The 27296-nt window shown below is 35.7% G+C and overlaps 1 protein-coding gene across 1 annotated transcript in view; it reads left to right on the top strand.

The window, feature by feature from the left end:
• The window catches only part of LOC132544935 (zinc finger CCCH domain-containing protein 10-like), a 101221-nt gene that overhangs the window by 26736 nt on the left and 47189 nt on the right, over positions 1-27296 (top strand). Inside the window, exon 2 of the mRNA XM_060208609.1 lies at positions 18072-18128. The gene's annotated coding sequence lies outside the window, so the exon portion shown is untranslated. The remainder of the gene's footprint in view (positions 1-18071; positions 18129-27296) is intronic.

The following is a 27296-nucleotide window of genomic DNA, read 5'->3' as shown; positions in this document are numbered from 1 at the left end:
TTAACATCATCAACCAGCTCCAGACACTCACATACCAGGGTTGTGGTAGTATGTACAGACAGTGTTAACATCATCAACCAGCTCCAGACACTCACAAACCAGGGTTGTGGTAGTATGTACAGACAGTGTTAACACCGTCAAACAGCTCCAGACACTCACATACCAGGGTTTTGGTAGTATGTACACACAGTGTTGACACCGTCAAACAGCTCCAGACACTCACATACCAGGGTTGTGGTAGTATGTACAGACAGTGTTAACACCGTCAACTAGCTCCTGACACTCACAAACCAAGGCGGTGGTAGTATGTACAGACAGTGTTAACATCATCAACCAGGTCCAGACACTCACAAACCAAGGTGTAGTATGTACAGACAGTGTTAACATCATCAACCAGCTCCAGACACTCACATACCAGGGTTGTGGTAGTATGTACAGACAGTGTTAACATCATCAACCAGCTCCAGACACTCACAAACCAGGGTTGTGGTAGTATGTACAGACAGTGTTAACACCGTCAAACAGCTCCAGACACTCACATACCAGGGTTTTGGTAGTATGTACACACAGTGTTGACACCGTCAAACAGCTCCAGACACTCACATACCAGGGTTGTGGTAGTATGTACAGACAATGTTAACACTATCAACTAGCTCCTGACACTCACAAACCAAGGCGGTGGTAGTATGTACAGACAGTGTTAACATCATCAACCAGCTCCAGACACTCACAAACCAAGGTGGTAGTATGTACAGACAGTGTTTACACCGTCAAACAGCTCCAGACACTTACAAACCAAGGCGTTGGTAGTATGTACAGACAGTGTTAACATTATCAACCAGGTCCAGACACTCACATAATATGGTGTGTTGGTTGAAACTACTGTCAAACAGTGCCAATCACTATCAGTCTTCTCTAGACTCTCACGCACTATGGTTTGGTGGTTGTACATTATCATAGTGGTTAGCACTATCAACCATCACCAGACTGCATTTACCAACAGACACACAGTTCTAAGTGCAATCAACCACAATCTTGTCACATCAGCTCCAGACTCTTCCACACTCTGCATGGCGGTATTCAGGAAATTACTCATATCTGATTTTAATGGGAGTTTTTCTTACCTGAAATTCCTTGTGTCAAAAAGTTAAAGGAAATACTTCTTAAACTAAAAACTTTGTATTGAGGGTAAAACATTTGGCATATCTCTTCATGCCACACTGATATCTGGTAACCAACAGAACCTGCAGGAACATGGTAGGAAAGATAGCTCCAGTGTGAATTATTACTGATACCAGAAAATATGTCGATCTCAAGGATTCAGTTCAATGAAAACCAATGGTAGATTTGATTCAATCAATGACACCGTTGTCTTGCCTTTTTCCCCTGAGGTCAAACCAGGGATAATTCTGCTGGGAGTGCATTCCATTGCTGTGTTGTGGTACAAATCTGTTTAATATTGCTACTGTCATCCATGCTTTCATCAGTTTCTGATTTCTACTAAGGAAATCAAAGAATAAGACCATGAACTGCCTGTTATGTAGAACTAAAGTGTTTTTGATAGATTCAACAGCACTAAGGAAAGTGTTAAACAGTGTCAGGCTAAATTAGAGAAAAAAAATGGAAAAACAGTGAGGAGGTTGGTTATGATATCTATTTCACATTGATTTACTATTTTGATTTAAACAGTTGAAAACTAATATTGATATCCAGGAACTAATTTCATAGGAAGATAAATTACCATGTTATTCGCATGTCACTAATCAGAGAACTGAGTTGTGGATGTTGCTGTCCTATTAAACACAATTACGTTGGTTCTCTATTACAAACATCTAACTGACCTTGTATTTGAACATGTTGGTTCCAGTACGATATAAACATTTGACTGATCCTGTAATCAAAACATGTTATACGTATCAGTAAATATTACAAGTGTGTGACTGAACCTGACTGACCTTGTATATGAACCAGTGGGTGCCAGTACAATATAAACATTTGACTGATCCTGCAATACAACATGTTGTATGTATCAGTACAGTGTTACAATATTACAAGTGTGTGACTGATCCTGACTGACCTTGTATATGAACCATTTGGTTCCAGTACAATATAAACATCTGACTGATCCTGTAATCAAAAGTGTTGTATGTATCAGTACAATGTTACAATATTACAAGTGTGTGACTGATCCTGACTTGTAATTAGAAATATTGGTTCTAGTACAATATAAGGAACATCTGACTGATCTAGTAATCAAAACATGTTGTAGGTATCAGTACCATGTTACATTATTACAAGCGTGTGACTGATCCTGACTGACCTTGTATATGAACCAGTTGGTTCCAGTACAATATAAACATTTGACTGATCTTGTAATCAAACGTGTTGTGTTGTACGTATCAGTAAATGTTACAAGCGTGTCACTGATCCTGACTTGTAATTAGACATATTGGTTCTAGTATAAGGAACATCTGACTGACATGAGTTGCATCACAGGGCACTGTCAACAGACTTTGATATCTGATAATACACTTTGTTTTGTTTGACAGCCTTTTTGTTCACCACATCAGTAATACAATATGTGTATTCTCCATTGTATGAAATTTTAGTATGAATAAAACAGTAAACCATTGATGTGAAAATCATCAGGGTATGATTTATGCTCGGTCTACAACGGGAAAGAGTCATTCTCTTCATTCATGACATTTAATGATTGAAAACTGGCATCAGTAAAGGTTGTGTAGGTTTTGTCACATTATAGTTTATATTACAGAATAGTCCCCCATTAAATAACCCTCAAATTAATATTTCAAAATGTTCACTATAGCAACCAAAGCATGATATGATAGGACATTGTAACAAATGTGATATGGTAAGGTGTATTGTGATGTGGTGACTGAAATATAGAATTATTGACCAGGTATGATCGACCTCCCCAGTAGTATAAGTGATAACTGACAATATTTAGTTAAATACAAACAGATCAAAGGCTGTGTGTATTATTGATACTCCATTTAAGTTTCAAGGACATATTATCCATTCTGTTTTAATGTATAGCCTGACACGAAGTTTGTGAATGAAGTAGGTCACTGCATCATGAATTTTGACCTTTCACCTTAGGAAGACATTAAAATATATAGAAGAATCCATAATCCTAAAGACTACAACAGATAAGAATCTCAAGGTTTGTGTAACACTTTTACAAGGAAGTGGGATGCATTTCAGATTAAGTGGCTGGCCTGTAACTATCAGTAAAATAAAATGGTTTCTAAGCCATATCTTCTGTACTGATTGATGTAGTAGAAACATTTGTGTGTCTCCTTGAAAAGGGTATTATGTGATCCAGAGAAAAGTCACTCTTACCTTTGACCTCCATGGTCATATCCCTAACATGTGTTATGCTTGGGATGCATTAAAATGCACAAGTAGATATATCTATGGGTTGGGTGGGGATGTATATATATATCAATAACTACATTGATTCCTCTAAGGAAATATTCAAATCTACTTACATATCAGTTCAAGTGCCTTCCTAAAGGAACATAACTGTATTTAAAATTTAATTTCAAAGCTGTTAAAAATTAATTTAGATGAATAGATCCACTGCATATAATAATGTTATTCGACAAAGTAAACATTCAAGAAAGCTAAAGAATTATTATGGCTCGAACTCAATATTAACTACTTTTTTAGTTATCAGCACATCGACTCTGTCTACAAGTCACAGTCAGTGGTCATTTTGTCTTCAAGACACAGGAAATGGTCACTTTGTCTGCATATCTCAGACTGTGGTCACTACGTCTACAGTTCTCAGACTATGGTCATTCTACCTACAAGTCTGACAATGGTCACTCTGCCTTCAGGTCCCAGTCAGTGGTCATTCTGCCTACAGGTCCCAGTCAGTGGTCATTCTGCCTACAAGTCTGACAATGGTCACTCTGCCTTCAGGTCCCAGTCAGTGGTCATTCTGCCTACAGGTCCCAGTCAGTGGTCATTTTGTCTGTGGTCACTACGTCTGCAGTTCTCAGGCTATGGTCATTCTACCTACAAGTCTGACTATGGTCACTCTGCCTTCAGGTCCCAGTCAGTGGTCATTCTGCCTACAGGTCCCAGTCAGTGGTCATTCTGCCTACAAGTCTGACAATGGTCACTCTGCCTTCAGGTCCCAGTCAGTGGTCATTCTGCCTACAAGTCTGACAATGGTCACTCTGCCTTCAGGTCCCAGTCAGTGGTCATTCTGCCTACAGGTCCCAGTCAGTGGTCATTCTGCCTACAAGTCTGACAATGGTCACTCTGCCTTCAGGTCCCAGTCAGTGGTCATTCTGCCTACAAGTCTGACAATGGTCACTCTGCCTTCAGGTCCCAGTCAGTGGTCATTTTGTCTGAGGTCACTACGTCAACAGTTCTCAGGCTATGGTCATTCTACCTACAAGTCTGACTATGGTCATTCTGCCTACAGGTCCAAGCCATTTGTCATTCTGCCAACAGGTCCCAGCCATCGTATATTCTGTTTAAATGTCTCAGTCTTGGTCACTCAATTTACAGGTCACAGGCAGTGACCATTCTTTTTACCAGTTCCAAGCAGCGGTCAGTGTGTTGATTTACATACAGTCAGCATTAGATAGGTCCCATCTGAAGTTTTCCTATATGTAAGTGTATACATTTCCTATGCAGCAGTCAATGTATTTCATCCATCAGTCTGTTTACAGGTCCCAGATAGTGGTCATTCTGTCTACAGGTCTCGGGCAGAGGTCTGTCTGTCTTCAGGTCAGAGTGTTTTCCTTGCATACATAACACAGGCAGTGGTCACTATACAAACATGTCTTTTCATCCCTTTTTTCTTTGCAGGAGTCAGTGCATTTTATGAACAGTTAGTTATGTTGTGTACTTTACAAGGTTTGATCAACTCGTTTTAGGTAATGTGATATTTACTCAAACAAGACACATCATGCAGTACAAACATACTGTGTGCCAAGATACTAAACAGTGGGGAGAATATGGTTAATGCTACACTGTGGCAGTGCCTATTATTGCTACACTGTGGCAGTGCCTAGTAAAGCTACACTGTGGCATTGCATATTAATGCTACGCTGTGGCAGTGCCTATTAATGCTACACTGTGGCAGTGCCTATTAATGCTACACTGTGGCAGTGCCAATTAATGCTACACGGTGGCAGTGCATATTAATGTTACACTGTGGCAGTGCATATTGTAAACTGCTTACAGCTTGAAGTGGTTAAACCCACGGTGTACAATCACAGTCATACTGAGGTGCAGTCTCTTAGTAGAAGCTGGTGGCTACCCTACTGAACAACATATGGAAGGTCTTTCACATGCCATCCAAAGCAATTATAGTGAAATATCTTATGCCAAGGACATGAACACAACACTATTTGAACAGCCATTTCTCATCTTCCTGAGAAATACAATCTGCTATGAGTAGGGAGTTTTTCAGCTTCCAAAGAAACACAAGTCGCCATCAGTATGGAATGTTGGACCATGCACTTCCAGATCTTCATCTGATGTAGTGACATGAGGCCAACGCTCTAATGACTGAGCTAACCGACCCCTGATACAGTGGCAGTATATATTGCACACAGATATTACCACACAGATATGTACAAGTACACATTAACATGATACAGTGATGCTACATACTGTATCCAGTGCCAAACAGTGTGTTTATTACAAAATATAAGGTATCATATGTATATATAATGACTCAGAAAAAAAATGCATTCTTTGAGCACACTGGCATTTGTGTCTAACTAACCAAGTAGATTTACTGGGCTGTTTCCATTATGTTACTCAATAAGACTATTATCTCAAGCGTAGTTAGGATGTGAATCAACTGGACAGAGATAATTGTGCATAGATATCTTGCGACCTTTACTGTATCAAGCATCTGATGGACCCAGATCAAAGAGTTTATATGATGCAGATCCTCAACAGGTACATATCTTGGAGCAGTTTAGGGAAGCCATCCACCTCCAGTAAGATAAACAATCTCATTCACAAAGGCCAAACGTCTAATCAGTGCCCCCTAAGGGCAGCTATAATTTAGTTAACGTCAGAAGCTGCTGCAGTTCCTCAGCTAAATTACTTGCCCATCAGCTGTTTAGTGTACTGTGTGTGTAATTATTTTTTATCATTAGCCATTACCAATGTCTTTTATTTTTTGAGTCTGTTACTTTTATAAGAAGAAATCAATGTTGTAAAGTCTGTAATAAGATTGGGAGTTTTCAGCTATTTTAAGTATTGTTTAATATTGTCACTCACAACTACCATATACAATCTAATAAACACCCCAATGTTTTCAGGAAATTCACAGCTTTATGTACTTTCATTATAAGGTAGCCCCCAGTCTATTTATAAACATATTTGTTCAAATCAGACTCCATGGACTTAATCATATATTAATATATGTAACAAATTTTGTATCTATGCTTTACCAAAATTCTTTTAAAATTTGTAAAGAAAAAAAGGGTAAATGCACAGTTGATCAAGTGAGATATTGCTCATAGCCCTGCCATCTTATGTTTGCCTATTTTCAAGCGACCCATACCTTACTGAAAATAGACCGAAGTTCTATTTTTCTAGAACAAAAAACACAAAAACATGAAATGTGACATTGGACTTGGTTCAACATTTCTGTGCCGTTACATTTCTATGCGATTTCTTCACAAATCTGCAAAAGTTCCTGAGACACTTCTCCATAGAGTGAGTATAAATTGGTTGTAATAAATTGTGAGTCGTTGAGAATTAAATCAAAGAAAAGTGTTGATTCCTGGCTATCATCTAGAGCTGGTGTATACAAGCTATATTGATGTACTGCAGTAGTTTGCCTGCTGTCTGTGCGCCCTGAAGTCTCCTGCTACACCTTCTGATCAAGGATGGTTAGCTACGCGCCAAATGTTCTGTGATTATCAGAATCATCAAATAAATATCAAAAACGTAATGTAACAAACACCTTTCTTTTCAATAAATAAAAAATAAGATGTATTCCTTGTAGACCTGCGTTAGCTCTTACCAGAGGAACTCGTACTGATGAATAACTTTATTTTATGTCGAATTTTCCCCTAACCTAACAAAGCTTCCTTCAAACAAAAGTCGAGTCCCATTGAACACAAACATGCCGTTTGGAGATAATTATATCATATGATAAATTTGGCCAATCTCTACAGTAATGACATCAGGAGAGAGAAATGAGACTGCAATGTATATATACCGTGAAGTGGTGACAGTGATAACAACTGACAGGAAGGGACTAGGGCAGTCAATGGTCCCAACACTCATATTTTACTCATTAATTAATAACCCGTCAATTGCTATGGAAACCAATCAGATGTGAGGACATGAAGGTACTGATGATGTCACAGCTGTAGCAGCTTTATTTGATATATAGGGCAGTGGTGAGGGAAACAAAAAGGTGTCACCCACTGAAAGATAACCCCCTTACTTGGTAGATAAATAAAGAACACATAGGTGTCACCCACTGAAAGATAATCCCCTTACCTTGTAGATAAATAACAAACAAATAAATGTCACCCACTGAAAGATAATCCCCTTACCTGGTAAATAAATAAAGAATCTAAGATCATTGGGTCACAATAAAGGATATGGTTAAAGAACTGTTTCAAGTGACATTATTTAAAGCTCGGTGGATCAGGCAACTGAGGTCTATCTCTGGATTATGAATCTAAGGTCAAGGTCAAACCTGCTGTACATGCAAAATATATGACTTAACTTAGTCTTCCTTGAAATGTCATTAAGGTTGATGAAAAGTATTCAAAACTTCTGTTTTGTTGTAGCTCTGTAACATCATGTGACCATGGGTTAATTTCAGCACTTTGTCATTGTAGCAGATTGGATATCATCTTGTTCAGAAGAATTACTTCAAGTGTAAACTCTTTACTTTTATTAAGTACCAAACTTTGCAGGTGCCAATGTTCCTTTCTTCATACTTAAATGAAAAAATGGAGATTCAATCATGTTCCATTATATATAGAGTTTTTGCCCCTTAGTAGTTTGCTGGTAAATTATCTTGTATACAATTTGTCATCTGCTCTTGCCAGGTTTTGTATGTCTAATAGTATTAATTGAGATGGTAGTAATGTTATTTACTGAAGGCTGTGTGACATTTTATAATGAGTAATTGCCCTTTGTTTATATCTTATCCCAAAAGTTTTAATGAATGTTAAAGATTGTAGGTGGTGTGCAACAATCTACCTTTTTATAATATCAGGCATTGAAAACAAATCTAAAATTAGGAGTCAGTTAATACTTAAAAAACTTATAAAAATACCCATAAAAATCTGCTGCCCTAGGAAATATGTATTTTGTATTTCAGTTCTGAACACTAAGCCACAAACACATTAAGTCTATACACACTGATGTTGAAATTGATTTTTCATAAAATTTGACAACCTATACAAAGTAGATTTAAAAGTCAATGATTTCTCCTCCATCCTGGTTTGGAGTATAATGTTACAAGCATTGGCTAGTTACTGATTTATGTGTCTGTGTCTTTTTCAAAAGTAAAATATCAGTGGAATCTTTGGAAATATGTACAAGGGTTTTTAGATTGAATTTTACCAGGTTCAGTGCCTTAAGAATGCGGAAGACGTTTTACTGTCTCAATTTGTGATGACAAGGTTTCAGTTTGGTACAAGTTTAACTTGCTTACAGTCTAGACTCTGTCATGATCAGTGTAAGACAGTGTACATAGTACAGGTGTTAATGACATAAGCTAAAACTAGGAGGTTTGGGGATGGGGATGAGGGTTGAACATTTGAATAGAGAGTATATAGACAGGATTACTGTAAAATTATATATATTTATCAGGCGGAAATTTGTGGCTTTTTATTAAAATACATTTCTACTGACATTTGTTTTTATGAATATTACATCTTCCTATCTAGATTCTGCCATTTCTTTTGATCAATTCTGATTTTCTTCAGTTAGCCAAGTTTTACAATTTAGACCCATAGCATCACTGATGAGTCCTAGAACGTCAAAGCAGCTGTATGATTCATATCAAATCATTATTTGGCTATACCGTATCTAATTTTATACATGTATCTATATTGAAAGTTGCATGCTATTCATTTGTATGTCTTTTTTACAATACTCAGGAGTTGACTAGTATTAAGATTACTGTATATTCTAATCTTTTTATCATTTCATGGATATATGAGTACCCATGGAATCGGTGAAAACAAATCCCCCACATTATATAATGATTTTACTACTGTACACAATTTAACTTGGATATGAAATGGTTAATTTGTCATAGGATCTGACAGATGTACAGCATCAGAATCATTAAGTTTTTAAAAAAGCATTAAACCTACATGAGAAATTTTGAAAAAGCAGAAAATGGTTAGTTTGAATTTGATTTAACAATGATAAAATGAAAAAATACAGATTTTGATATGTCCATACAGATTACAGGATAATCAAATTGAAAAGTAATGTTTCCATCTACTTCTTTACACTGTTACAAAAATGAACCTGTTATGTGTTGAGTAATGTTGAGAAAAACCGTGCAGTTATAGTAATTTATTGCTGAATGTTCCAGTGACATAAACAACCATTATTTCCAGGCAATAACTTGTGACAGTGTAGATCTCTCTTGGTTCTCACTGACCGTCCAGTACTGGTCAGCAGGGACTTGATCAAGACATACATCATATCTCCAATTTAACATATGTGTCCAAATAATGACCTTTTCCTTATGTCAGCACATTCAGTCAGTTCCTGGAACCAGACGTTCTCATTTTCGATCCAAACTGGTTGACAATTCTAGTCATTAGGCTAAAAGTATTCTGTGACTGTGACCAGTTTTGGTCTCGGCACTAAAATTAATGATACCATTTGTTATGCTGATAGAAGTGTATTGTTACAACGTACACATATAAAAAACATTTTTCTGAGTTTCATTGTTTTAGTCTGTAAAGTCAACCATGACTTCTAACCATTACAGTGGAAGATCATTTCAACGACATTACACGCGGTTTCATTGATGTAGGTGACCAGCGGTCACCATGGTTCAATGGTTTCTGATAACAAAAATTCCTCTCTCCCAATATTGTATTGGATGGTTTTGATTTATAAGGGAGGAAAACATGGCTAACATTGCTGTTCCCAAAAACATCAGTTCAGTAAATGCTAGGTTTGATTATGGCTATGAAAATTATAAATCATTTCAAATGTAGAAAATGCAAGAAAATATAAGAATAGAACTGGTCCTCACTCTCTAACAAAGGTTTAAGTAATTTACAATAGAATTTGACTTTTGAGATTCATGTGTGAAAAAAGGCCACTAAAAAATGTTGGATAGAAAACAATGAATTGCAATAGATATATACGTTTCTAAGAAACTAAAAGGCTATAAATTCTTTGATGGCTTTGATATGGGACTGTAGTTAGCTCAATTACTGGAGTCTTGGACATTTCAAGCTCAAGTGAAGATCCAAGGTGTGGTTTGCTGCAATGTAAGGTGAGTTCACAGATTGTTCTGTGTTGTGGCTCTGTCCATGGGCAGGGAACTTTTCTCAAATGCATCGGTTGTTATGGGATGGGCCTCTGCATATTGTTCAGTGATGTTCGGTTTCTACTTTGAGTCAGTTCATGTCTCCACATGTCCTTCAAAAAGTCATGGCCCTCTAATGTGTTTAATACCTAGAGATCATCTTGCTTGATGGTTCTCAAGAAAAAAAATTAAACAGTCTGTATATAGTCAACAAGTTTTGAAGCAGAACAGCTTTTCAAAGCTCATTGTATTATTTTGTCATTTCTGTCAGGTTTAGACAGGAATTATGTAATTTGTCATATTAAAGCTGTCGCTAATCATGATTCTAAAATTTTGTAATATACTATTGTCAATTTTTTGGTCATTAAAATGGAAATTGTCAGGAAAATAAATTAAGTACACCCGTCAGTTGTCTGTGTGTTGATATGTGGTATTACACTAGTGGTGAGTTCAGTAACATATATGGTGTTAAACTTACTGACAGTTGCCACTCATTATCTCCAACACACACTTGAAGACACCACTGTCGCTCACTATACTGACAGCATCAGCACATACTCTTAAAGAAAGAAATTTTAATTTCAAATTTACATACTTGACCGATTAAAACATTTAATTTTATCAAAATGTTTAAGAAAGATTGACAGAAATAATGAGTTTTTCATATCCATGTTATTACAAAACTTCACTTGATTGCTGCTGATAACAAGAAAATACTTCAAATCCAATGACTGATATGTTTGTTGTGAGACCTTATTGTCCGGTATATCTTAGAGGTCAGTTCTGTATGATTCAGCTATGTCCTTTATAGGTCACCTTTGTAAACCAGTTTATTGTGATTTATAATCATTGTGTTGTGAGATCTTATTGTCCGGTATATCTTAAGAGGTCAGTTCAGTATGATTCAGCTATGTCCTTTATAGGTCACCTTTGTAAAGCAGTTTATTTTGATTTATATTCTCCAAGTTTTACTTGGAATAAATGGTTGTTAGAATAAATGACAAAGACTGTTATTCTAACAAGAAAAGCTGTACACACAAGTTGCTGCTGCTTTTTGACATGTGTGCTTTGTTCACCATAGGGGGCACAACTGTTGTATTGGTTTTACAACTGGCATTGCCATGTCAAAACATCTCTCCTGTTCAAAAACTGGAAAATTCTCTTTGAAATTTCCTGTAACCATGACAGTTAAGGATCAATACAACGCAGTCTGTGAAGACAGATTTCAGAAGGGAATTAAGTTACAACAGAACAAGTTTTTCTTTTTTCAAATTCAGAAATGTTAAAATGGTTTTTTGGGGAAGTTTAAACAATGAAATGTTAAGACAGGTATAGTTTAAATATTAAAATAATTGATCGAGCTTTTATCTTTTTATGAACATTCAAATTTCAGGTGTGTATGCTTCAAATAGAAATGATAAAGAAAACAAATTTAACTTCAAATAAAATTCATTACTCCAAACCTATAAAAGCCAGTGTGTTACTGGTGCTTCATAGGTGTGAACTTTACTAATAAACTGTGTCATATGATTACTATTTGTATTATTTCAAACAAAACAGAATTTGATCAATCTATAGTTAAACCAATCAGAACAATGTAAAAAGCCTGGTTTTTAACCTTAAAACAGAGGCTACGTTGGTACTGGTTAAATGGATGCCCTACACTACATTTGTTACATTTCTAGAGTACGTGAACTGAACTAGAGGCGACCAGGTCCATTTATAGTTGAAGTTACTCACATATCAAACGTCTGCACTAACACCGTTAATCACAGAATCAGTAATTAAGACAAAAGTATAAGTCTCACTTTGGTATTTATCACAGATCTTTAAGAGTTGTTCTTCAACTGTTTTTGTTGCTATCAGACATGGACAACCTTCTCTGTGGTTTTGAAATGTTCCTAGTTTTTTTTTTTTTTTCATTAATCTGTGAAAAAAATCACTTTATATTGAAGTGTACTATGCTACAATAGCTTTATGTTAATTTATATTTGTAGTGTTGGGGTTATGTTTGAATGTGATTAAAAAAAATGAAAATTGAAAATAGAAATGAAATTAATTGATTTATGCAAAAAAATTTTAAAAAGACAATTTGTAATTTCAGGAGTGGCTTGGAATTGTATATAAATTCAAAGTTTAAAAATACTGAATTACAGATATTTTTAAAACAAACGGAAACATATTAAGAGTTCAAACTATCATGCAGGTCACCTATAAAACAGATGATAACTGAATTTGTCTTCCGTTCATTTTCTGCTTGTGAAAAGGGTACCAATTCTTATCCCTATTTATGTGGTGAGATTACGTCCCAGGATGACTTAGTATAGTAACCTGACTTCAAATTAGTTGCAAGCTGTAGCTACCAACCTAACTAGTACTTGGATATAACTACTGTAGAAGTCCTGTATCATTGTGATCTGTGATTATGTCTTATTATACAACTGTTGATCTTGAGTGCTCCCAGGATTTTACTAGGGGTCGATGGAAAGTGTTACACATGTCAGGTCGATCCCTTCAAGAATCAGTGTCATATCTTATAAAAAAAAACTGAATGATTTAAATGGTTCATATTTACCTCTCAGAGAGACTCTGTATCATTAAGTTGTACACCTGATCAGATTATGATTTGTTCAAGTCGCAGTGGGATTGAGAGGCAGTTTTTGTCTTACAGATATTGCCTTGTTCTCCTATGCTTTATAGTAAACTCTGATTACAATAGCGAAGGAAGAAAGAAAAGACAAAAGAAAATGGTGAAACTCTTATGTGCAATACAACTTGTTTACCCATTTCTTTGCAGGAAATGTATGCGCCATTCCTTGTAGCCAATTAAATGTGCAGTATGCAAAGGATTGCCAGGATCCCATTCACTAACATATGTCACTGTGTGAAGCCGACTACTTGTGTTCAGCAGTATATGGCCCTGTGGTCTTGTTTCTTGAGTTAGAACCTCAGCAATGCTGTGGTACTTAAAACCAATCTGTTTTGAGCCAGCGTTATAACATACCTGTCTATAAAAGGATCTGTGATTCTGTAGACAAAGTATTACCTTATTACAGGTCGTCACTTTCTAAAGTGGATTGTTACAAAGGGTCAAATTAAGGTCATTATTAAATCACTATTTTAATTGGTTGGTCCTTCAAACTCATTAGATTTTAAGTGTAAATTTATGTGCTTTATCATTTTTCTACATTAAAACTCATTTTATGACCTGGCAGTTGATATTTTCAGGATAAGTTCTAGGTTTTGATGGAAACATTGAGAAAAACTCTGATTGATGTCTGTTTGATTCAGTCATGTGATGTCAGACTGAACCCTCTGTTATTGTTTCAGTGATCACTCTGACTTCAGAGGTTGTAATAAATACAGAATGAGACAAAACCTACCTTTTTTTAGAAAACTTTATTGTATTGAACAGCAGGTATCAGATGTTTTGTTTTAATTCAAAAGATATATTTCATTGGACATGCAAAATAAAGACAACTTTAGAAATAAAACATTGACTGTAAGTTTACACATTTTATGACCAGTGACTCCACTAAACTGTTTGACTGCCATAGATTTTGGAATTGTAGGTGGTGCACAATCTCTTCATCATCTTGAGATTCATCAGATTCTGGGAAAACCAGTTAGTGGTTAATAGTCAGCTAGATGATATATTCTTGAAGACCACATGAATATATTTCTCAATACTGATATTTACCGTGGAACGTATTGTCATACCACGACTAGTGAGCTGATGTACTGATGGAATAACACGCTAATATTTATATTCCACACAGCTGAGTAATCACACACTTGCTTGCAGTATGTGATATTAAAGATAAGCCACGTCTTATTTCCCTGCTGTGCTTGTCGTGCTTTCTGACGGCCGCTTGCATGTGAAGTACCAAGTTTTGACGCCATCGGAAGACCTACAATGTTATACTAAAACCTCCATGTAACTCTAACGACAAAAAGTATGAATTATGTACAATATATCCATGTTAAATGCTTAAGTGATATTTTTTTCAAGTTTCACTAATGCATGATATTCGTCATTGCATGTTACAAGAGAATTGAAAAGGAAAAACAGAATTATCTATGAGTGTTGCAACTTGGAATCGAGGGAAATGTTCTATTTGGGGCTAAATATGATCCAGGTCACTAATGGGCTTGATCGAGCGTTTTGATATTATATCGCGACTCTTTGCAGTTTAATAATTCTCATGTGTTAAATTGATGGAAGACCTTAGTGAGAAGTAGGGCTCACCTTTGAATGTCAGAATACTGAATTCAAGATCCAGGGTTTAACAGATGCTGTGGCAAAATCCATCATTTGTAACAAATCTTCATAAAAATTGTCATGTTTCAAGCGAAACAGGACTTGAGTTTTTCAAATCTTGAAGAAAATGGCAATAAATTATTAAATCAACAAGAGCGCTGAATTGGAATATAATGATTATTTTGAAGCTTTCTTAGGGACGGTAATGATCGACATGCAATGTGCCGCAGATAATTAATCATCATAGATTGTACCCATTTACTTTGTGATTTGTAGCAGAAATTAAAAAACACTGCTGAATCAATTTTGTAATCACTGCCCAGGGTTGTCATTAATTATGCATTGGTGCTTTGTACCATTGCATATTAAAATCTTTTACGGCCAATTGTCGGCTTAGTGCAAAAGAAAAAAAGATGCACATCTTTCTTGCGAGACTTTCAATGGAACTTTTAATTGACATTCACAGCTCAATGAAAAGCCCACTGTATGTTTCTTCCTTGTCGGAAATGAAATTGGCAATGCCAAGATCAAAGTAATTTGGTTTGAAAATACATTTCCTGACCCAAGTGCTCTTCCTAAATTCTTGACACTGATCTGTAATATGTGTCAATAAAAGCCACCGTACCAGCTAAATCAATGACAATTCAGAGTGAGGGCCAATAACTTGGAATTGAGGCACTCTCAGATCCATATAAAGATTTATGTAAATCACGTCCGTTTCAGGATAGATTTTTGGTGATTTATTTTTAAATATTGAGATCAATATGTTTTATGCTGTGCTTTATTGAAATGACCATGGCCATATATAGTGTACACTGTGGCTCAACGTTCCTAACATTTTTATTTGACTTTATATTTTCCGCTGTTTCTCAGTAAACATTGGTTTTAGGTGCCGGTTGTTTTGCTTGAAGATTCTGAATAAAAATTTGATATCATGGAGTTTAAAACAAACCCAAGCATTTTTGATTTTCTGGTACATGTTTATCATATGTAAGAGGGAGTTGATATGGTGAAATGGTATACAATTTGAATGTCGAATGCATTCCCCCTGATGTTTAAAGCCATACCATGGCCTCAACTTGGTTATTTATATGTTCAACTGCAGACCGAATCTTTAGCCTTTTAAAGTTTTTTTTTTCTATGTGTAGACACTATATTTAAAGCTATCCATCCAGACAACTTACTTTCTGAATATTGATTTAACTGTACTGTTCTGAAAATCAGAGCAATGAAGAGGACAAATACGGAACTCTTAAAATAATATTTGTTTTTACATTCCAAGATGTTTTTTGTTCTTTTCACCTTATCATTGGCATCTATATACAGGTTGGCCTTTGATGCTAAAAAATAGAAAATTTCTATGACATTTAAAAAATTGTCTAAGTTAATTGATATACTATTGATTTTTTTCTTTTTCAATCAGCTTAGAAAAAAAAGGAGTTTTATTTTGTGATAACCATCTCTTTTCTGTAGAAGTCTGGACATTTCAATTGCATGGAGATACATTCCCGGGAAATGTCACTATTTGGAATGTTGATTTTCTGGTTATGGGTTGTCCAGACCTTTAGCTAGATTTCATCACCATCATTAGCCCACCAAGTTCAAGTGACAGGTGATGTCATGGTGCAGTCTCTTGAGTGTTTCCTTAAAAATGAAACTTTTTTGCTTATTCTGTTACAATCCAAAACAGTATTTTGTCGAGGGTTATGGCCAAATATGGACAATTAATATAAGTTTATTTGACTTTTATAAAATAAGGAAAAGTTGAGAAAGTTTTCCTCTTTGTAAGTGTATTCCAGGTACTTCTCTTTACATGTTTTTTTTGATCAGTTAAGTATCAGACCAGTAAGCCAGAGGTCCTGTGTTGGAATCCTGGTGGAACCATTGAAATGATGATTTATGTTACATAAAACTCTACCTTTTTTACATGGATAAAGGAATTTTGATGTCTTGTTTGGAGTCAAATTTACCGTTGTTTCATAATTTTGGTAAAATAGATAAAAAGTTATAAGTCTTTAATCTTTGAATATAGATGAGGATTTGTGGTTTGAAATCAAATTGTGCCTCCACAGATTTGAGCCCCCTTTCTGATATAAGTGTTGATATGCTCTATCTATGTAAGAGTGAGTGAGAGACTGAATGTAATATTTGAGAGATAATGTAAATGACATTTATCAAAATGAAATAAAATAAAATGAAATAACCATGCTGTTATGGAGTATATAAAAAGGTACAGACAGATGATATCCATGTTTAATGATAATTCATGTTGTGATAATCTATAATGTATTCTAACTATTACTGCTTTGTAAAGATGTGAATATGTACTGCATTATCAGTATCATATTTTTTCTGATTCTTTAGATTTGACAAAATCTAAAATGGTCAAAATGTCTTTAAGATAGTTGAAACATTTCGACTGCTTTTCTAGTTTAAATGCAAGTGAGTAAAAATCGCTTCCTGTGAAATTTAGAATTTTGTCTGTATGTACATCATGTGTTCTCCATACTTTGCTTTTTTGTAACACCTTCATCTTCTCATTTTCAAAACTGTTTCTGGTTGAGCAATTAGCAAATAATTCAATTAGCATAAATACACAAAATCATGTTGTTTCTTTGCCATGTACACTTTCTTGCTCCGCACTTAGTCACACAGTTCTGTAAAATGAGCAGAGTTGAACAGCCACACCATGCTTGTATACAATGTGGTTTTACATAATGGAAAGTCAATTTAGTGTTCTTGGTAGCCTTCTGTGAACAGTGCCGAGTCAATATGTCTGTCGACTTAAATTACACAGACTTGCAGGGGTTTTTGTATATGTTGATATATTTACACATTACGACAATCACTGGTTGTAATCCTGAGTCATGATCATTTAAATGTTTGCCTGAAACAAGAATCGTGTTACTGAATTAATTGACAGACTATATATTGCAAAGAGCAAAGTATCTCTGTCACTGTGATGCTTGTTATTTGTGTGAGGCACTCTGATCTCTGCAATGTAGATGTTTGATTGCCATCAAGTTAACAATTGGACCAACTGCTCAAATGCTGACGATGAAGTATTGATGTGATGCTCATGGTAGTTGGTATATTGTTTTAACGAATCCTTCACTAAGCATTGATCAGTCGTGTTTACTGTTTCAATAGTTATGGCCAGTTTGTACAAAGATTATGGACATTAAATTTTTACATCTGTTGTAGTTATAGTACAAGGATTGATACAGTATGTTTATCATCGATGACTAATCTCAGCTTGTTTTTGTGTCTTTTCAGGATTTTAAAGAAATTCTGGTGGAATCAAGCACATTAATGATCTTGGAAATTCCCAAAGTAAGTGGGTGTTTTGTCTAATTTATAGTTAAAATCTTGTTGTTTATTAATAAGGAAAAATTCCTTTGCTGGAGAGTGGAAATATCAACTTAGGATGGTCACAACTTTGCGACTTAGTGTTTGGTATAACTAGAACACACAGTTGTGGAGGTTTTAACAATCACTGGTTGACTTCATTGTTATTCACGGTAAAGCTCTGTTTTAAACTCTTATCGGTACATTGCAATTTCTTGTTTTAAGCTGGAATTAAAAGGCTCTAGTTTTGAACCCTCAAATTTAAAGGCGCTAGTTTTGAGCATTCATATTCAAAGGTGCATAAATTTTGAACCCTTATGTTTAAAGGTGTTACAATGTGTGGTTTTGAACTTTCAATTTAAAAGGTGATAGTTTTAACTGATGAATTTAAAGGCTCTAGTTTTGAACTTACGAATTTGAAGACTCCACTTTTGAACCCTCAAATTTAAATTTGCTAACTTGATTTGAACTTTTGTTTGCAGCTTGTGTATTTACATATTGATCTCTTTCATTGACAAGTAGACACTACATTTACATAGAATTTAAATTTCTCCCTTTTTCTGTAGTTTATTTCACAGATGAGTTTAAAGATTGTTTTTTTTTAGCCCTGGGATGACCTGATGCATTTAACTTGTGCAGCATGCCTGTCAGCTTGTCAAAGAGTTATATTGCTGAAGTCATCATAGATAATGAAATCATGATTCTCCACAACATATACGTGATATTCTGTTCAGATAGAATGCTCACAATTTCAATTTTCATTGTCCGCAAACTGTTTAAAACATTTTTAAATCTGTTGAATGGTTTAAAATTGTTACCGACTTTCTACCAAAGTAATATTTTCTGAAATGGAAAACTAATTTCTGTTTGAAATTTCTTGATAAATATTTATGAATTATTTACTTTGTTAAAACACTAACAATAGGTATTGTCATGGTAACGTAATTGAAATTGTGGCCATGCCAAAGACAGAAAACATTGAAATTCATGGAAACTTTTCTTACACGAAGTTGATTTTTATAATCAATAACTAAATGTCATTACATTAATTAAAATTTTTATTGGATATTTACATAGAGAAGAAAAGATTACAAAGGAATTTTGATACTTAATTTTTTCAAAACATGTATAGATATTTTAAAGGGAGAGTATTTGATAAGGTTTTAATGATGGTCCTCATTGCTTGCCCAGCAGTTATATCTCCACATTATTACTTTTGTCAGTATTACTGCTAGTGTTACCCATATCTGGACCCTGTAATCTAGCATTGACCTTGGGCCGCTGTGAATGTCTCGACTTTCTTTGGTGCCCTTTGAATCCCTGGACTGTCTTTGCCTCCCTTTGAATCCATTGACTGCCTTTGCCTCCCTTTGAATCCCTGGACTGTCTTTGCCTCCCTTTGAATCACTGGACTGCCTTTGCCTCCCTTTGAATCCCTGGACTGTCTTTGCCTCCCTTTGAATCCCTGGACTGTCTTTGCCTCCCTTTGAATCACTGGACTGCCTTTGCCTCCCTTTGAATCCCTGGACTGCCTTTGCCTCCCTTTGAATCCCTGGACTGTCTTTGCCTCCCTTTGAATCCCTGGACTGTCTTTGGTGACTATAATATCTGGACTATTATGAACCTACTATATATATATATATATGGTTTGCCTTTGGCTCCCTTGGATGGTTTATTACATACAGCATTCTCATACCTGACAAATTACTGTAGCAAAACTGGAAGTGATTGATTGTCTAATCAGAAATAGGGTCTCCATTTTAAATGAAGAAAAAAAAAAAACAGAAGAAATTAATCCAAAATCAAGTTATATGTTGGCAGCCATGAGGCAGTCCTTGACTATTCACCGTGTCAGAATTGATGCTGAACCTATTCAATGAAGAAATCTGATGCCAGTCTTATAATGGCAATTTAAATTGTAATTTCTTTGAAAACAATTGCACAATTTTCGTTTAATTTTGAGTTTTCTCTCCTTGTAAATTCATCAATGAAATGTGATTCATTTTCATTAGTCAGTGTTGATGCAATTGCTTTGATTAAATTGTAATGACAAGTAATGTTCATCAAGTTGTGTAATAGCAGCCAGCATTAAACCAACCAATCAGAGTGAGCAATACAGGTTAGGACTACGTAAACCAAACAATGGGATTGTGTAATACAGGTTAGGAATATGTAAACCAACCAATCAGAGTGAGCAATACAGGTTAGGACTACGTAAACCAAACAATCAGAGTGTGTAATACAGGTTAGGACTACGTAAACCAAACAATCAGAGTGTGTAATACAGGTTAGGACTATGTAAACCAAAAAATCAGAGTGTGTAATACAGGTTAGGACTATGTAAACCAAACAATCAGAGTGTGTAATACAGGTTAGGACTCGTAAACCAAACAATCAGAGTGTGTAATACAGGTTAGGACTATGTAAACCAACCAATCAGAGTGTGTAATACAGGTTAGGACTACGTAAACCAAACAATCAGAGTGTGTAATACAGGTTAGGACTATGTAAACCAACCAATCAGAGTGTGTAATACAGGTTAGGACTATGTAAACCAAACAATCAGAGTGTGTAATACAGGTTAGGACTATGTAAACCAACCAATCAGAGTGTGTAATACAGGTTAGGACTATGTAAACCAAACAATGGGATTGTGTAATACAGGTTAGGACTATGTAAACCAAACAATCAGAGTGTGTAATACAGGTAAGGACTATGTTAACCAAACAATGGGAGTGTGCAATACAGGTTAGGACTATGTAAACCAAACAATGGGAGTGTGTAATACAGGTTAGGACTACGTAAACCAGACAATGGGAGTGTGCAATACAGGTTAGGACTATGTAAACCAAACAATGGGAGTGTGCAATACAGGTTAGGACTACGTAAACCAAACAATGGGAGTGTGTAATACAGGTTAGGACTATGTAAACCAAACAATGGGAGTGTGTAATACAGGTTAGGACTACGTAAACCAAACAATCAAAGTGTGTAATACAGGTAAGGACTCTGTAAACCAAACAATGGGAGTGTGTAATACAGGTTAGGACTACGTAAACCAAACAATCAAAGTGTGTAATACAGGTTAGGACTACGTAAACCAAACAATCAAAGTGTGTAATACAGGTAAGGACTCTGTAAACCAAACAATCAAAGTGTGTAATACAGGTAAGGACTCTGTAAACCAAACAATGGGAGTGTGTAATACAGGTTAGGACTATGTAAACCAAACAATGGGAGTGTGTAATACAGGTTAGGACTACGTAAACCAAACAATGGGAGTGTGTAATACAGGTTAGGACTACGTAAACCAACCAATCAGAGTGTGTAATACAGGTTAGGACTATGTAAACCAAACAATCAGAGTGTGCAATACAGGTTAGGACTATGTAAACCAAACAATGGGAGTAAACCAGACAATGGGAGTGAGCAATACAGGTTAGGACTACGTAAACCAAACAATGAGATTGTGTAATACAGGTTAGGAATACGTAAACCAAACAATCAGAGTGTGCAATACAGGTTAGGACTATGTAAACCAAACAATGGGAGTTTGCAATACAGGTTAAACAATGGTAATACAGGTTAGGACTATGTAAACCAAACAATCAAAGTGTGTAATACAGGTTAGGACTACGTAAACCAAACAATCAAAGTGTGTAATACAGGTTAGGACTATGTAAACCAAACAATGGGAGTGTGTAATACAGGTTAGGACTATGTAAACCAGACAATCAGAGTCTGCAATACAGGTTAGGACTATGTAAACCAAACAATCAGAGTGTGTAATACAGGTTAGGACTATGTAAACCAAACAATCAGAGTGTGTAATACAGGTTAGGACTATGTAAACCAAACAATCAGAGTGTGTAATACAGGTTAGGACTATGTAAACGAACCAATCAGAGTGTGTAATACAGGTTAGGACTTTGTTAACCAAACAATCAGAGTGTGCAATACAGGTTAGGACTATGTAAACCAAACAATGGGAGCGAGTAGGAATGAGTTGACCATTCTGATGATGCAGTACTGGCCAGGATTGAGTTGACCATTCTGATCATACAGTAAGTTATACGAAACCATTCATATCTTAAACAAGCATGGTGGTCATTCTAAAATTTAACCTATAACCCGATGACTCCAGATGCAAAAGACTGAAAAACTCAGTACTCCATCAATGTTAGAAGTTTTACACTTATGACCGGCGCCGTGTAGATACATGTATAATATCTCAGGAGGACAGGTATAATATCTCAGGAGGACATGTATAATATCTCAGGCAGACATGTATAAATCTCAGGAGGACAGGTATAATATCTCTAGAGGCCAGGTATAAATCTCTAGAGGACATGTATAATGTCTCAGGAGGACATGTATAATATCTCAGGAGGATAGGTATAATATCTCTAGAGGCCAGGTATAAATCTCTAGAGGACATGTATAATGGACATGTATAATATCTCAGGAGGACAGGTATAATATCTCAGGAGGACATGTATAATATCTCAGGAGGTCAGGTATAATATCTCGAGAGGACATGTGTAATATCTCAGGAGGACAGGTATAATATCTCTGGAGGACAGGTATAATATCTCAGGAGGACAGGTATAATATCTCAGGAGGTCAGGTATAATATCTCTAGAGGACAGGTATAAATCTCTAGAGGACATGTATAATATCTCTAGAGGCCAGGTATAAATCTCTAGAGGACATGTATAATATCTCAGGAGGACATGTATAATATCTCTAGAGGACAGGTATAATATCTCAGGAGGACAGGTATAATATCTCAGGAGGACAGGTATAATATCTCTAGAGGACAGGTATAATATCTCAGGAGGACAGGTATAATATCTCTAGAGGACAGGTATAATATCTCTAGAGGACAGGTATAATATCTCAGGAGGACAGGTATAATATCTCAGGCAGACATGTATAATATCTCAGGAGGGCAGGTATAATATCTCTAGAGGACATGTATAATATCTCTAGAGGACAGGTATAATATCTCTAGAGGACATGTATAATATCTCAGGAGGACATGTATAATATCTCAGGAGGACAGGTATAATATCTCAGGAGGACAGGTATAATATCTCAGGAGGACAGGTATAATATCTCAGGAGGACAGGTATAATATCTCAGGAGGTCAGGTATAATATCTCTAGAGGACAGGTATAATATCTCAGGAGGACATGTATAATATCTCAGGAGGTCAGGTATAATATCTCAGGAGGACATGTATAATATCTCAGGAGGTCAGGTATAATATTTCAGGAGGACAGGTATAAATCTCATAAGGACATGTATAATATCTCTAGAGGACAGGTATAAATCTCGAGAGGACATGTATAAAATCTCAGGAGGACAGGTATAATATCTCAGGAGGACAGGTATAATATCTCAGGAGGACAGGTATAATATCTCAGGAGGGCAGGTATAATATCTCAGGAGGGCAGGTATAATATCTCAGGAGGACAGGTATAATATCTCGAGAGGACATATATAATATCTCAGGAGGTCAGGTATAATATCTCTAGAGGACATGTATAATATCTCCAGAGGACATGTATAATATCTCTAGAGGACAGGTATAATATCTCAGGAGGACAGGTATAATATCTCTAGAGGACATGTACAATATCTCAGGAGGGCAGGTATAATATCTCTAAAGGACATGTATAATATCTCTAGAGGCCAGGTATAAATCTCTAGAGGACATGTATAATGTCTCAGGAGGACATGTATAATATCTCAGGAGGACAGGTATAATATCTCAGGAGGACAGGTATAATATCTCAGGCAGACATGTAAAAATCTCTAGAGGACATGTATAATTTCTCTAGAGGACAGGTATAATATCTCTAGAGGACAGGTATAATATCTCAGGAGGGCAGGTATAATATCTCTAGAGGACATGTATAATATCTCAGGAGGACAGGTATAATATCTCTAGAGGACATGTATAATATCTCTAGAGGACATGTATAATCTCTCTAGAGGCCAGGTTTATTTCTCTAGAGGACATGTATAATGTCTCAGGAGGACATGTATAATATCTCAGGAGGACATGTATAATATCTCAGGAGGACATGTATAATATCTCAGGAGGGCATGTATAAAATCTCAGGAGGTATAATATCTCAGGATGACAGGTATAATATCTCAGGAGGACAGGTATAAAATCTCTAGAGGACATGTATAATATCTCAGGAGAACATGTATAATATCTCTAGAGGACAGGTATAATATCTCAGGAGGACAGGTATAATATCTCAGGAGGACATGTATAAAATCTCTAGAGGACATGTATAATATCTCAGGAGAACATGTATAATATCTTTAGAGGACAGGTATAATATCTCAGAAGAACATGTATAATATCTCTAGAGGACATGTATAATATCTCTAGAAGACAGGTATAATATCTAGGAAATCTTCGATGAGGTTTACCAAATCATGAAGATTACAGAAACCTTTATACCTCTTTGATGTAATTGGATAGGATTCAGATCAAATTACAATGCTGAGTTTGGTAATTGGTGTGGTTGGTTGTTAGTACTACCATCATAGAAATACCTAACAGAATTAGATAAGAGACACACCTGCTAAAATTACATATCAACCTTTTAAAATGGTGATGCTATCAGTAATATCAAAGAAAAATGTGGATAATCACCATTTTTATGTAATCAATAACATATGTAACTCATTCCTAGAAATCACAATAACATGTGCTGCATATCAGAAATGATAAGGATTGGCTGTTTGGGTATAAAAGACAATATCTAATGTCTTCATGATGTAACCTAACCCTATATCAGCTGTTCAACACCACCATTTAATAAAGTGTTTGCAGCTAATGTGACAATCACATTTCTCTCTTGAATACTCCTCCATATAATCATACAGCTACACTGTGGTTCAGTGTGTTGGTGTAATCTTATCAAAGATCTCCATTAGTCAGAAATTCTCTAATATCAACTGTAACCAACATGTTTATATGTTAGAAATTTATCTAGTTAAATCATTTATTCTCATCTCTCTGACATAAATTCCACTTAATTTAACCACCATTCCTGTGCTGATTTCCAGCTTTCTGTTGGGGAATATCCTTCCCTGATGAGTAGATATTGGGACTGATTATCTGTGTTGATATTTGTTTTTTTCATTTTTTCAATATTAGCCCAACATAACAGAAGTTGTTGATGAGGTATGAAGCAGTACAAGAAACAGAAATTTAAGGACATACAAGGTTTTGGTGAACACCACCAAAATACTACAAGTATCAGTCGACTGCCCCAAGTAGGCCTGGAATCCGTGACCCAGAGGTGGAGGGCTTGTGATAAAGACAGTCGCACTGCTTATCACTCAGCAACCATGTTCCCACTAACTAATAATAAAATCATGATTTTTAAATAATGTTTATAAAAGTCTTTGTTACATGGGTTTACTACACTGATATGATGTTAATATGCCTATCCTTTAGCTAGTGTCATATGACGACTGGCTTCTTACTGATCAACACTGCAGATTTCTACGTCATTGTTAGTTTACTTATAATTGCAAATTTTTTCGATGCCAACACTAAGATCAAACTGAAATTGTATTTGTTTCTTGCTACATGCTTGAAAAAATAAGTATAGATTAAGGTTGTGCCTTAAGAGTATGGCAAAATGTCAGATATTATCATTAGGTCTTACACCCTGCTATACAGAGTTCTGGCCCTTTCCTCACCAGCTTATGTATTGTCTCTTGTCACCTATAATTTTGTTTGCATGAGAATCTCCTCACCCTGCTGCTCTTACATGTTTGGTTGTACTTAGGAAGACTTAAGAACAGGGTTTATCAGGAGGTGGATTACATATCACAATGGTGAATACTTTTCCTTCTTGTTATTAACTTCATTAAAGCTCCCTGGGCTCAAACTAATGAACATAGTAAAGAATGGTGATATATAATTCAAGAACCAAGCCTATCGAGGATTTTGGGTAAAAAAGTCGAGAAGTTCCTTGTTCAGATTTGTATGTGAAGCAGTGAGAATTTCAGGGCCGCTGGATGCTCTTTATGTCAGATTTGAAGGCAGTAGGAATCTAATAGTGTGTGGTTAGGTTTCTTGATTTGGTACGATACCATACGGTGGTTTGTACAATAAGACAATGCCTAAGATGGGCATTCCATCAAAAAATTGAATTAGGTATTTTCTCAAGGGAGCTTGTGTAACTAAATAAATACGGCTACATATGGGCTTAAAACAGTGACAAGCACTGAGGATAGATTAAAATAAACTAAAGAGATAAAGGGGATTGGAAAGGAAGACGTTGAGAGATTGTCATGAAGATGACTGCAATCGAAAACATTTTCCTAAATGCAGTCTTGTCGCTTTTTGTGGTGGGAAAATAGAAATTTTATGGCTTTTCCTACACACATTTCTCAGTCATAAAATACAAGACGTCTCATTGGTGAGGGGTTTTATTCTCATCATTATTGTCAGTCGTATTCATTGGACATCGGTTAGCTTCATTTCATAGTCATTAACACAATTTTTCAGACAAATCAACCAGCAATCTTGTAAACGGGCAAACAGATCTTCACTGTTAGGGTTTTTACATGCACTACTGATCTGTACTGTAAATACCGCTGTTACTAAACATTTCTTGTTGGGACAAAATTATTTTTTGCGATTCTTCTCTTAATTTAATAAGACTTTTAAGGTTACTGATTCTCTGCTTATGTCAACTGATAAGACTTTTAAAGATACTGATTCTCTGCTTATGTCAACTGATAAGACTTTTAAGGATACTGATTCTCCATCTATTTTGACTGATAAGACTTTTAAGGATACTGATTCTCCATCTATTTTTAACTGATAAGACTTTTAAGGATACTGATTCTCCATCTATTTTTACTGATAAGACTTTTAAGGATACTGATTCTCCATCTATTTTTACTGACTAAGACTTTCTCCATCTATACTGATTCTCCATCTATTTTGACTGATAAGACTTTTAAGGATACTGATTCTCCATCTATTTTGACTGATAAGACTTTTAAGGATACTGATTCTCCATCTATTTTGACTGATAAGACTTTTAAGGATACTGATTCTCCATCTATTTTGAGTGATAAGACTTTTAAGGATACTGATTCTCC

The sequence above is a fragment of the Ylistrum balloti genome, unplaced genomic scaffold (genome assembly GCF_031769215.1).
Source record: "Ylistrum balloti isolate Yb309-2 unplaced genomic scaffold, AGI_CSIRO_Ybal_v1 Utg369592, whole genome shotgun sequence".
Classification (NCBI taxonomy): Eukaryota; Metazoa; Mollusca; class Bivalvia; order Pectinida; family Pectinidae; genus Ylistrum; species Ylistrum balloti.
Note: the sequence above shows the minus strand (reverse complement) of the source record. Positions and strands in the feature narration are given on the sequence as shown.